Below are 13,774 nucleotides of genomic sequence, written 5' to 3'. Positions count from 1 at the left end.
CTTCTCTACAAGGGGACATGAAGAATAGCTTTGTGGGTGCAGAAGAGGATTCCAAAGCACAGATCCCTCTTTCATCCATGGATTTCACCACCAAAAGACCCCAGGAAAGAGCCCCAGCTCTGGTCCACCTAAACCCAGTGGTGGATTCCATCTCTCTTCCTCCAGCAAGTCACTCAGAGTGTCTCAATGTGGGGACAGAGAGCTGGGACAGCAATCCCTAAAAATTCACAATGTGTTTGGATATGGAATGGTGCTAAGCTGTGCTTCCACGTGCGTGAGAGGGACCAAGAAGTTCTGAATCGCTTCTCCCCGCCACACTGGGGTTGGCTGCCTGGGACTTTGGCAGAGCTCTGGGATGCTGGGAATAAAGAGATGGAGCACTTTTCCAAGGGGACAGAGAAAAAGAGACAGAGGGAGGCAGGGAAAGGAGGGGCCGGGGAGAAAATGGGAGAGAGAAAGAGAGAGAGAGAGTGCAGGGAGGAGGGGAAATGAAAGGATATTATTTTTTTTTGTATCTGTCATTTCCCTGCTATCTCCCATATGACTTCTTAATCCATCAGAATGCTGGGAAGATAATGTTTTGGGCGAAATAACATGAGAGAGAGGATAGACTCCCAAGGACCAATATCTTTATTGCTCGGAGGATAAACGGATTATGTCAGCCATTTTCTGTTGCTGACAGCTTTTCTTATTAACCGATTTTATTTTTTAATCTTCCAGGGAAGAAATATGGTTTTATGTCACAATAAAACGCCGGTCACATCTAATTCTGCCCTCAAACAAACAGATTTCTGAAAGCCTTGCAGAGAAATTTGAAATAACTTTAAAGAGGGGGTTTTTGGATAAAGTCTTTATCCAGAGGCTTGTTCAACCGCAGTGTAAAAGGTTTAGAGAGAGTGAGAGAGGGAGTGAGAGAGAGAGGGAGGGAGGGAGAGGGAGAGAAAAGTCCCTCACAGTTGTTTTTCCTGGTTGATCCCTATTAAAAGAAACTCTTCATTGTGGTGTACTCAAGGAAATACAGCTCAGACGAAAGAGTCACATGAATGTTAACAAATATGGCTATTTGTGTGGCTTACGCGCCGCGCCGGGCTTAGGGATGTTGTGCGTGACACTCAGAGAATGAGGGAAGCAATCATTAGCATCCCAGCAACCTGCTTAGCCGCCCGCTTTCAGACTCCCCCTTTTGATCTGACACTTTTTTTTCCCTCAGTTTTGCTGGGATTACCGGGAAAGATGCTAATAAAGTATCAGCCCCGTTGTAGGCAGAGCGATAAGAAAGTCTGCTCCGGCGAAACTTCCCGCGTGCAAGGCAAGCAGCCTTTGGACTTGTTGCTGGGCTCCCAGTGCAGACCTGGAAATTGGGAGGGTTTCATTTAGCTCCCTTTTTCCCTCCCTGAGCCCCCCAAAACCCCCTTCTGCAAATGGATGCTGCATATTTCGTGTGCATTTCCTGCGGGGATTTAGAGCAGGCTCCATGGAGCTGATCATATCCCAGCTGCTCTTGGATATTTCTTTTCTCCCTTGGCTAAGGGAAATAAGGAGAGCCCAGACATGCCCATCCATCCCCCAGGGAGGGGTGGCTTCTCTGCCTTTCTCCCTTTGATTTTGTTTTTAGGAAACACATCTACTACTTGGAAATGCTGTCTTCCGCACAGCAAAGATTTTAAGTCTTAATATAGACCAAAAAATGAACACCTTAGCTCTCAGCACCCTTTTCTTGGTACACTGGAGACCCTAAAACACCAACTATCATCCCAAGGAGCAGAGGAATTAAATCTCAGCAGCATTTATTGGTGTTGTTCTCTCATTGGGTTTTGGGAGTTTTTGACTGTAAATTCCTGCTGTGCTGGGCCCTACACCAGTATGTCTTGGCAGGCTCTCCCCCTTCTAAAGAGCTTAGAGCTGGACAAAGACCAGAGGCTTTCAGAGCTTTAGTTGCACCGGTGACATGCTGGGACACCCAAAAAGAAATGCCCTGCCCTCTCTAGGAGGGGCTTTCCCAGCATGGGAGTGGGCTGTGTAAAGAGTGCACAGAAAAGGGAATGTAAGGGAACACATCCCTGTGCATGGATGACCCACAGATGAGGGATGGTTTGCAGGTTCCCCACTGCTGCTCCACAGGGTTCTGCTGGCAAAGCTTTACCTCATCCACATCCCGGACTTTCTCTGCCCAAAATATTGGGTGTTCCAAGCCAGAGTGACTTTGCCTGGATATGCCAGCACTGTCCAGCTCCAGAGCTCCATCCACCACACCCAACAAGGTTCAAGACAAAACTGGCCCTGGTGGAGACCTCAGAGCAGAAGGTGTGAAGCCAAAGCCATCTTCTCTGACCTATCATCCTCTAAAGACAGATGGACTATCCAGATCTGGGATTTCCTCTTGGAAGTGGATGCACAAATAACCTTCTCAGAAATCAGTGAAATACCAGCCCCTTCCTCAAAGAGTGTTTAGGTTGATGAGGAAAGGAAAAGATGATGCAGCCTCTCCCCACCCCGGCTCATATCATGCTGGAATGGATGCCAGGAGCTGTCCCAGCTTTTGGGATGCTACTTAGCTTCCTGCTGTGGGAATGGAATAGCAATAGACCAGTGCTGCAAAAAGGGGTCACAGCCAGCTCTATTTCTTACTAGGGATGCCACTGTCTCTCTTCACATCTTGCATTTTAGGATGGATTGTCCTTAAGAGCAGTTGAAGTTTAACATGCCCCTAAAAAGTAATTCTGGTTTCTTGTATCTTTTCCCCTGGCTGGGTATTCCCCAGGGGCAGAGCAGACAGCACTTCATGTTTTTTGTTGTTTTTTTTTTTTTTTTTCCCCACAGAATCCCAGAATCATTGAGGTTGGAAATGACCTCCAACATCATTGAGTCCCACATTTGTCCAGTCGCTGCCTTGTCACCCAGCCCAGAGCACTGAGTGCCACCTCCAGGCATTCCTTGGACACCTCCAGGGCTGGGACACCGTCATCCCTCTGGGCAGCCTCTTCCATTGCCTGAGCATGCTTTCCATGAAAAAATTCCTCCTGATGTCGCACCTGAAGGTCCCCTGGCACAGCCTGGGGCCATTTCCTCTTGTCCTGTCCCTTGTTCCCTGGGAGCAGAGACTGACCCTCATCTAGCTACAATCTGTCCTTGACAACGTGGCGGTGGATCCAGCAGGAAAGATGGGCAGATTCTCCTGAGGTCCCTCACCCTCATGGCCTCATGTGAGACAGCTCCAGTTTTTGTCAAAACAAAAACATATGCTGTTACAAAAATGCATTTTTATGGATAAAACCTGGTATTTACTGAAGAAAACTGCTTTCCCATACGAATAAAATTCACCTTCCTAACAAAAAAAAGGTTGGTGGGCAGTGTAAGAGAGTGAAGGAGTCAGGGCGATTTGATCCATTGTTTTCTGGGGTAAAAAGAGAGGAATAAGAAAACTGAGGGAGGAAGCATTTAAAGTTTCACTCACCATAAATGATTGCACCAAATATTACAAATTGTTCCCTGACAGGCTGCTGAGGTCCTGGAACAGGGTGCCCAGAGAAGAAACTGTGGCTGTCCCTGCATCCCTGGAAGTGTCCAAGGCCAGGTTGGATGGGGCTTGGAGCAACCTGGGCTGGTGGAATGTGTCCCTGCCCATGGAATGGAGTAGAACAGGAGCTTCAAGGCTCCTCCCAACCCAAACCATTCTGGGATTCCATGATTTTATGATCTCTTCTTCTCTCCAGAACTTGGCACATGGTGGGGTGGAGCCTCTGGACCAGGCAGAACTCATAGGGACACAGGGATAGAGACTGTCCAAGTGAAATGAGATGAGTTCTTTGTGTGCCTACACCAAGGTCAAAAGATTTTCTGATGACCTTGACCCCTGGCTGGGAATGTGCTGAGGAATTTGGTACTGGGTTCCTGCAATCCTGCTGGTGATCATCCTTCCCTGGGCTGCACTGAATCCCTCTACAAACCAAAAGCATGAGCCAAGCAGAGACCAAATAAAGCCACATTAATCCCAGCTCCATTAGAAACACAGAAAATAAATAAATGCTGTTTTCAAATGTGGAAAAAGAAAAAAAATCAATAGAGAAAGAAATATTATTTTTAATCTTCTAAGAGGTTTTTACAAACAACAGGGAGGGGAAAAATTGAAAGGCATGAAAAAAGACTTGCCAATGTCCTTTTAACCTTTATTTATTATCACTCAGTCCACATCAGCCCCTGACTGCAAGATAATTTGGAATTTCATTTTAATTTCAATGTATCACATAATTCAACACAGCTTTCCACTTTTTTTAGGGTTGTGGTTTTTTGCTTTTTTTTTTGTAGTGGAAACTTTAAAAATCTCTCTATAGGAAATGCATCTTAAAAAAAAGCACCCCACAACATAACCCTTCTGCAGCAGTTACTTAATTTATAACATGAAAAGGGTTTGTGCTAAAATATGATAAAAATAAAATCAACAAACTTCAAAAAGGGAATATTCCTTAATAACATGCTTTAGCTTGAAGGGTGCCTGCTCCTCTGCTTTTCTTTGCCTTTGTCTGCTGCTCGCACTAGAGTGGAGTTATTTTGAGCCTGGCTTTTTGGAAGCCTTGTACTGAGCCTTGTTGGGATGTGTTTAATGGCTGGGTCTGGCTGTGCTGAGGGAGCTCAGGAGGAGCCTGGGACAGGCTGGGAGAAGGATTGGTATCACCAACAGGGAACCAGCAGAGACAGCCTGGCAATTCCCATGGGCATCGTGCTCCAGAAGGCTCTATTTCCTGTAAGATCCCCCATGGGAGATGCCTCTGCTTTCCCAGATCCAGGTCTCGTGTTGTCCTCTATGTCCCTTGTTCAGGAGGACAGCGAGCTCTGTCCTTCTCTCCCAACGCCTCCAAGCAACAGCAGACAGGCTGCAGGTGCCCTGGATGCTGCTCCTGTCAGGGTCATGGAGTAACCTGAGCTGGAAGAGCTCCATGAGGATCATCCAGTCCAACTCCTGCACAGACACCCCAACAATCCCACCCTGGGCATCCCTGAGAGCCTTGTCCAAATGCTCCTGAAACTCTGACTGTGCCCATTCCCTGGGGACCTTGGGCAGTGCCCAGAGCTCTCTGGGGGAAGAACCTTTCCCTGATCTCCAACCTAAACCCCCCTGACACAGCTCCAGCCACTCCCTGGGACACATCCCTGGTCACAGAGAGCAGAGACTGGGGCTGCCCCTTGGGAGGAGCTGCAGATCAGGGAAAGATCTAACCTCCATCTCCTCTTCAAGCCAAATGGGCTCATCCACTCCTCATATGGCTGCCCCTGGAGACCTCTACCATCTTCATGTCCCTCCAATAGCTTTAGGTCCTTCTGGTATTGTGGCACCCAAACCTGCCCCAGCACTCGGGGTGAGGCCACCCCAGCCCAGAGCAGAGCAGGACAATCCCCTCCCTGGCCTGGCTGGCAATTCCTGATGCCCTCCAGGACAGGGATGTCCCTCCTCATCCCAGGGCACTCCTGACTCAGATCCTACTGACCAGGACCAGGACCCTCAGGTCCCTTCCCACAGCTGCTCCCCAGCCCCTCCTTCCCCACTCTGTATTTCCAGGGCAGCCTAGCCCCAGGAGAAAGACCCAGCACTTTTCTCAGCTTAATTCAGTTGGTGACTGCCCAGCTCTCTCACTTGTCCAGGTCTCTCTGCTTTCCAGGGAGTCAACAGCTCCTCCTGGTTCAGTACCAGAGCTGAATACCCTCTGAATACCCTCAGCATATCCCTTAGGTACCACTGCCTCCCCCTGGCTTCAAGATCGGGGTTCAGGACAGCCAGGAGAGCATTCAGTGATTGTCTGCATTCATAGCTCAACCCATGCCCAAAAAAAAACCTCAAAAGAGGAGCTTGAGATGAGGTGGGAGGGAAGAAATTTTGTGATACAAATGGTCCTATTAATGGATGTCTCAGCCTTGGGCTCATTTGTTGTCCTGGAACTCCTTCAATTGCATCATTTTTCTTGCAAATCGTGACTAATTTGCAAAAGAACTTCCTTGGGCTCGTTCGCTTTTTACTACTTTCTTATTTTCTTTAAAAATTCCAGAGCAATAATTTACTTAATAGGACCTGATGCAGATGGTGCATTTTGTCTGGGATCTTGGCACTGCCTGTGGGCTGGAGGAATCTCATATTTTCACGTCAGCTCCCCTCCTGAGCCTTGTTTATCAGGGGGCTCCTGAAGTGACAGGCACAATAGGGCGGTTTGTACTCCAAATTATCTGCAGGGAAGGTGGCAGAGACCTGGCAATGAGCAGAGAGACAATAAATTCCCTTCCAAAGAAAGCTCCACCCCAGCCCTCGAAGCCGCCCCCAGCAGCGCTCTGAAGGTGATGGCGTTTCATCCATTTTTCAACCTGGAAAAAGGCAGGAATTAAAATGCTGTTTGACAGCAATGACATGGATGCCTTGCTACAGGAACCACACGGTGCCACCCAGGAAGTGTCACCCAGTGGCCCCCAGATTGAGTGATATTATTTGTGACAATCCAACTGGGGAGGAGAAACCCAGGCTGGACGTGCTTTGAAGCATGGATTGAGTGGAGCCAGACAAACGTGGTGGGAGTCAAATATCCACAATTCCAAGTTCCACTCTGCATAAAACCCAACAGGGATTCAGTTCCTGTCCTGACATTCAGGTGTGACTCCCACTCCTGCTCACCTCTCTGTGCTTCTCTCTTGGCTGTACAAGGAGCTGCAGGAACTCTGCAGCTTGTCCAGGCTCTGAGCCCCAAGGACTCAGAGAAACATTGAGGTTGGAAAAGCCCTTTGAGATCATCCACAGTCAGAATTAAAACTGACATCTTGGGGTGTCATTTCCCTCTGCCCTTGCCTGGCCCAAAGGGGAGACCTGGAGACCTGGAGACCAGGTTTGTCATCAGTGGAGATGGACAGAGCCTTACCCCACCTGGGTGATCTACCCAAAAATCTCTGGGATGTTCAGGCTCACACACAAGAACTGATCTCCTAAATGCAAAGGGTGGGGAGGTGCAAGTGGGGTATAAAATCTCCTGACCCTGCAGGGTCTCCAGCTCCCCACTGGGGAAAATGAAAAATGGAAAACAAAAAATGGTGAAACCATCTCTACCCCAGAAAAGAGTGTTCTGAGACCAGACCCATGGTCAAGTAAAATAATTCTGCCAAATATAAAATACTGCCCTTGACTCTCTAATAGGTGGAGATTGGCTTAATCTCTCTTGTCTAATACATATTCCCTTGTTTACCAGTCTCAAAAACATTCCTGGGAAAACAGACCTGGACAGTATTTAACATAAAGAGATGCTAAAAAACCCAACATGGCTCTGAAGGACAACCATTCCAAGCCCCATCACTGGAATATCCCAGCCAGTTCCATTTCTGCCCAACTCCAAGCGTGTGTCACATCTAAATCAAGAGGAAAGCAATAAGATTTGGATGAAAATGCCGATTTCTGAGACAGAAATGCAGCTTTTGGAATCAGCAGAATTATCCATGAGTAAATCCCCTTTTTATTGCATCAGAAACCTGTAGGAAAATGAGTAGTTTTGTAGGGATAAAATGAAATAGTTTCAGTGTTCAGATCTCCATGGTGCCCCTGATAAGTGAGACAATGAAGATCTGCAAAAGCTGAATATTTTTATTTCATTTTCTCTGGATTTTTTTTGTTGTCAAGGCAAAAGTTTTTGTTAGTGAGGTCTGTGAAATGAAGAAGAATCCTTTGAGCTCAGGAGCTGTTACACTTTGGAGGGCTCAACCTGCCCCAGCCCCGGCAGAGATGGTGATTTCATGCAATTATTATCCCCCACGCCACACAAGCACGAGAGCCCAGTCTGGGAGCAGAACAGCAAACTCATCATGCCCTATTTAGCAAAATGTTCAGTGCCAACGTGAAATTCTGACCCTCACATTTTATTAAAAGGATTATATCTTAAAGCAAACTATTTCAGTCCTTCACTAGCTTCTCCCTGGGAAAACTTTCAAGACAATTTTCAGGACCGTGGCAGGATCAAGATGAAACAGTTCTGCCTTTCCATCTTATTTCTTCCAGCTCAGATCTGTTCCTTCCTCCGGTGTGTCCTACCTCGTGGTGTAAGCCTCGATTTGCAGAGGAAGCATCCTTTCCTATGAGCTCATCTTGCTTTTAAATGAATGTGGGAATTTAAATAGCTCTGGGGATAGTTCTGTAGTGGAGATGGACTCAAACACGGAGCTGGGAGGTCTCCACCAGGTGGAAGGTGCTCCCACTAGGTCACCTGCACAGCTTGGGGAGCCAGAAAAACCTCTTCAAGGCCAGTGGTGCTGGGAAGGCAATTTTACCCCAGCTTGGGTTTGTATCCATTCTGGTTAATCATAAAAATATACTGTTCCTATTGTATAGGATTGCATATGGATGTAGCAGGGAAGGGCGGGGGGGCCCCATGTTGGGGTAGATTTGATAGAACAGCTTTGTGTCAAATGAATAGGTAGGTTTATTATAGACTTCCCTTGCTCCAAGCTTCAGATGAGAGAAATCCTATAATCCCGCCCTGCTTTAATACTGGATTAATGTGGATTTGTTAATAAAATGCTAGTGAAATCGAGAATAATTTGTAATTAACTCAAACTTCTACTCCCCGCATCATTTTGAATATTTTTTAATAGAGATGAGGGACAGTTTCTGCAGCTGCATGCACTCTAACAGAGCAGGGCGAGTGGGAATCCTGCTGGAAAACCCAGAAACCACTGCACCAACTGGAGCTCATGGCAGAGGAAACTACTCAGACAATGCAGCACGCCAGCCACAGCTCTGCTGACCTCGGGAACCAAATTCTGTCACAAAGGGCTGCTCAGATCCAAGGTGTTAACACTTCTGGGGGTAAAATCCAAACCATTAACCCCAAAACAAGGAGTGCACAAGCACAAGTGCCATGTGAATAGTGCAGGAACTACTGAGCAGGTGTGGCAGATGGAGAAGTGCAGCATTAACACTGCCCAGTGGTACCCCCTCAAAGCATGGAAAGACCTTGCTCTGTGAAGGTGGATTTCAGACAAGATCCTTTCCTGATCTAAAATCAGAAATGGAGGATTTGTCCCAACAGCTGGAGTGGAAGGCCATCCATCTCCAAATCCTGCCTCTTGCAATGGTTCAAAATGAACTAAAATGACTCGTTTGTTCAAAGATGACCATGCCATGAGGTAGGAGAAAGGTAGAAGAGTGAGGCATGGAAAAGGCTATTTAAAACTGGGTAATTTGGAAACTTCCCAGTCATTGACCCTCTTCTTGCATCAGGCTCGCTTACAGGTCAGTGCTGAAAAACCCCAGGAGAGCAGCATCTGTCCTTCATCATCCTCAGCTCTGGGGACAGCCAGCTGCCAGCAGTGGATAACAAAAATAAAAAGGACTTATATCCTCTAGGTGAAGTCTTTTAAAGGACTCCTAAACTATAGTTAAAACTTGGTGTTTAAGAGAGGGTTTGTTTCATCTTGGGCTCTGTCTCTCTGTTTCTTCCCTGGCATTTTTTTTCAGTCTGGACACATTTTACAGCCCAGCAGGAATGTTGTAAGGGGAATGATATGCAGTGCAAAGCTCAGTAATACCCAGAAGCCCCTTCCCCACTCAGTTTATAAACTCCTGGCCAGCTGTCCTGCCACTTTGGGCACTGCCTCACTTCAGTTATGTCCTTACCCTGTTCCAGCTGCTATTTGAGCAAGTTTGCTCCTCTTTTAGGGGAAGAGTCCATTGAACTTGATGTGCCTTTCTTTAAACTGTTGAGAAAGGTCTGTATTTCAGTGGTGAGCCTGCTGTGACATACCATGATGGTCTCCTAAACTGCTTGGGGCTTGAATTAGTAAGGAAATACCAACCAATCCTAAAAGACTGTGTGTGCTCCAGCTTGTCCACAGGGCCTGGCTGAGATCCTTCTGCCCCAGGCTGTGCTGCAAAATTCCCCTGGGGATCCCAGAGGACATTGTTAGATACCACACAGCCTATACAGCTGCCTCCATCATTCCTTTCACTAATTCTCTGCCATTAATTAGTGACATAAAAATCTGAATTTTTTACTACATGGGAACAAGATGCCTTGAGAAACCGTAGCCCGTGTTCAGACCTGCATACACCCATCAACTATTCAGAAAGGTCAAAAAGTCCTCGACTTTTTAATTCTGGACCTTTGCAGGACCTGAAGTGGATAGAAACCATTCTGTCAAGTGCTGTAGAGCTCTCTCCTCCTCAGGGAACTTGAGAACAAACCACTTGGCACCCAGCTGATCTCTGCTTTCATTTCTGTCCCCGGCAACTCATTGTGCCTTGAGGTTAAATGAGGTATTTGTGTCTCTCCAGTCCATCTGCAGTCTCACCATTTAATTTGGACCATTCTTCCATGCACCTTTGTTGTCTGCATTCTTCATACTTTTGTTATGTGCTGGGTTGGGGTTTTATTCCCTTTTCCCTTCTGGCCCATGGATGGAAATCTTTGTTTAAAACTACAGTCTGAAAGATTTGGAGTTTGGACAGTACCATGAGTGTCAGAAGTGCTTCCTCTTGAAAAGAGAGACTTTGTATAGAGAGACCTCAATAACCTTTTATTAGACCAACAGCTGGAAGAATTGGACAAGTGTTCAGGAGTATGAGCCCCTTTGTACCTCTCCAAAATTCACATTCTCTTTAGAACGCCTTGCTTGAAACAGCATTTACACAAAACCCCCTCACTCTGGTGAGAGACAATTTCATAAAATCACAGAGTTACTTAGTTTGGAAGAGCTCTCAAAGATCATCGAGTCAGACCATTCTCACAGCAGTGCCAAGCCCAGGACTAACCCCCAAGTGCCACATCCACATGGCTTTTGAATCCCTCCAGGGATGGGGATTCCACTGCTGCCCCTGGCAGTTGTGCCAGGGCTGGAGAGTGCTTTTGGGGAAGAAATTTGTCCTGATATCCAACATGAACCTCCCTTGGCACAGCTTGAGGCTGTTCCCCCTTGTCCTGTCCCTGTTCCCTGGGAGCAGAGCCCGACCCCCACCTTCATAGAACTGGGTCCCCAGGAAAATGGTGGGGTCACCATCCCCAGAGCTGTTCAAGAATGAGTAGATGTGGAACTTCACCGTAGGGTTTAAAGGTGGAATTCAGTCGAGGGTTGATGATCTTGGAGGTCTTTTCCCACTTAAGGATTCTGTGATCCTGTTCCTGAGACATTCCTCCTTTATACAAAGGTCGCTCTACTATCCACTACCAGAAGGACAACATTTCTTTAAGAGACTCATTTGGAATCTCAAATAACATTCCCCACTCCAGGCTCTTGGAATGTGTGCTCCAGCCTGATGTTGCTTGTTTTCCTGTTTGCCAAGCACATCTGATTCCTGTGTGGATCTGAAGGAAAACCAGCGCAGGCTGAGTTCACAAAAGCTCTGCAAACCAGAAAAAAAGGCAAATTATTTTCTATATCTCTATCATGGCTTCTCTTATTCATGTCGGCTCTAAATTATGTGGCCATGATCTTTCTAATCTCTCTTTGCATGGGCGTCTTTCCGTGCCCTTAATAATTTCCTTTGCCCTCCCCTAGACCTTTCCCGTGTCTGCATTCCGAGGCAGGGAGGTCGGAACGGGGAACATTATTCTGAGTGAATGTGTATCATACAGTTCTGTAATTCCATTATTCCATTACAGCGTTTTCAGTATTATTTCCTCTTTTTGAATACAGCCTGGCATTTTTTCCTTGGTTTTCTGGATCACCAACTCATTTCGAGATTGCACTGAGCTCTTGGCAAAGGCAATCAGGATTTGTAAAAACAATGTGGAATTTTTGTAGTTTTGGTTTTTATTTTATGTATTTTTTAGTGAAGATTCTTCACTTGGGGCCCGATTTACGAGAAATTAATTCTCGGTACTAAAATGGGTGAGTCCCTTCCCAATGGTTCTTGCTGAGCTCTCTGCTATGGGAAGGGAGAAGTTCAGACACTTTTGCAGATTTCCTTCTCTCACTCTGAAAGACTTTTTCTGCTTTAAGATTTTCTGAAGGCAATTTAATGTTGGAGCCACCCTACTTTTTTGGCATTCCTTTGACTGCCTGGGGCAAAGCGATTTGAGGAGGTTTCTATGGGTGATGAAACAGGCAGGTGAGAAGCCAAATGACATTAAAAATCACTATTCTAAACCCAAAATTCTCTCCTGTAATTATTGTCAACATAAACTGAGTCATTCCCATTTTATAGCAGCCTAAGGAAAAACTCTTTCCTGAAGGAAGGGTGCAGGGAAGGAGTCATGTATCCAGTGGGAGGTTTGCTTTTTTTAACCTCTAAGGCTGTCTTCTCTTCTTCTCTGGGATAGGAAAAGAAAAATTCAGCTGGCATCTTCAGCTTCTCTTCCCTATTATGTGCTGAGAATAAAACAGCTGGGGGGTGGATGTGAAAGGGAGCTCAGGGAAAAGAAAATCTGAGCTTCCAAGAGCAAAAGGAAGTCCTCTGTCCTCCCAGCCATGTAACCAGTGGCTCTGAGAAGGCACTGGATGTTTCAAGAGGCTCTCAGTGAGGTCTTAATACCCTTAAATGCAAGGACAGACAGGGATCATGGAATCACTGAATCACTAAGGTTGGAAAAGACCTTCCAGATGATGGAATCCAACCCGTGCCTGATCCCCACCTTGTCACTCAGACCAGAGCATGGAGTGAAACATCCAAATGTTTCTTGAACACTTCTGGGGATGGGGACTCCACCACCTCTGTGGGCCTGTTTCAATTGCCTGACCACCCTCTCCCTGAAGAATTTCTTCCTGCTGCCCAGCATGAACATCCCCTGGCACAGCTTGAGGCCATTTCCTCTTGTCCTGACAAATGATGCTCATCGCCTTCGTGGCTCAAACTCAAGGGCCAGCTTTTCAGGCACATGTGAGAGTTTTAGTTTGCTCAGGTCCAGGATTCATCAAGAGTTTGGAGTTCTTATGACCTTAATTTTGTTGCAGTGCAGAAGACAACACCTACAGCAGACTTTGGGTAGCTGCAAGAAAACCAAATCCAAATATCTTCATCATGAAAGATGCCTTGTGGTTTGTGGTGGGGAGCTGATCAGATCTTCTGCTCCAGCCCCCATGGGAGGGGATTCCCAGTGCTGGCTGTGGAGGTTCAGGGACATGAGTCAAATCTCACATGAACACTGAAAACAGTAGAATTGCCATGGAAGAAATCCACTCCTGGGATCACGACATCTCTGAGCTGACAAGTTGAAGAACTTGAAGGTTCTGGTGTGCAGGACAGATCTGGTTTGGTGACATGGGCAGGACAACACCCCAGTGGCACTGGCTGCCTTGGGATGCCCCCTTCCAGGTCCTGCCCAGGCTGTTGGGGAGCATTTTGTTCATCCCAAGTCCTGCTGCTTCAAAGGCTGAGCCTCTGAACAGGCAATGACTTTGTCTCCTGGGTCTAACGATCAAGAGACTCAACATTCAATTAGGCAGAGCTCCCAGGAGTGTCTGACCAGTCTGCAATACTATAGGAGAAGTCCTTAGGACCTTAGATCAGACCATCAGCACGACCAATTAATGCTAGTGCTACTGGCCTTGTTAATTGTGATGGAGCTCCCCAAGGGGACCAGGACTAAATGAGCAATACATATCAAAGAGGAACTGAAAAGCCATTATGTATTATTGTCTCTTAGTTGATTTGAGGAGGATGTGATGAACTAGGTACTAATTACATTAAAAAACACTGTATTCTAAACCAATCTCTCCTCTAATTAATATCAACATAGACTGAGTCATTCCCGTTTTATAGCAGACGAAGCCTTTCAGTTACCGCAGGTAACGCACGCAGGGCAGCTCTGGGATGAGCACT

Source organism: Passer domesticus, chromosome 11 (assembly GCF_036417665.1).
Source record: "Passer domesticus isolate bPasDom1 chromosome 11, bPasDom1.hap1, whole genome shotgun sequence".
Lineage (NCBI taxonomy): Eukaryota > Metazoa > Chordata > Aves > Passeriformes > Passeridae > Passer > Passer domesticus.
This window is presented reverse-complemented; position numbering follows the sequence as displayed.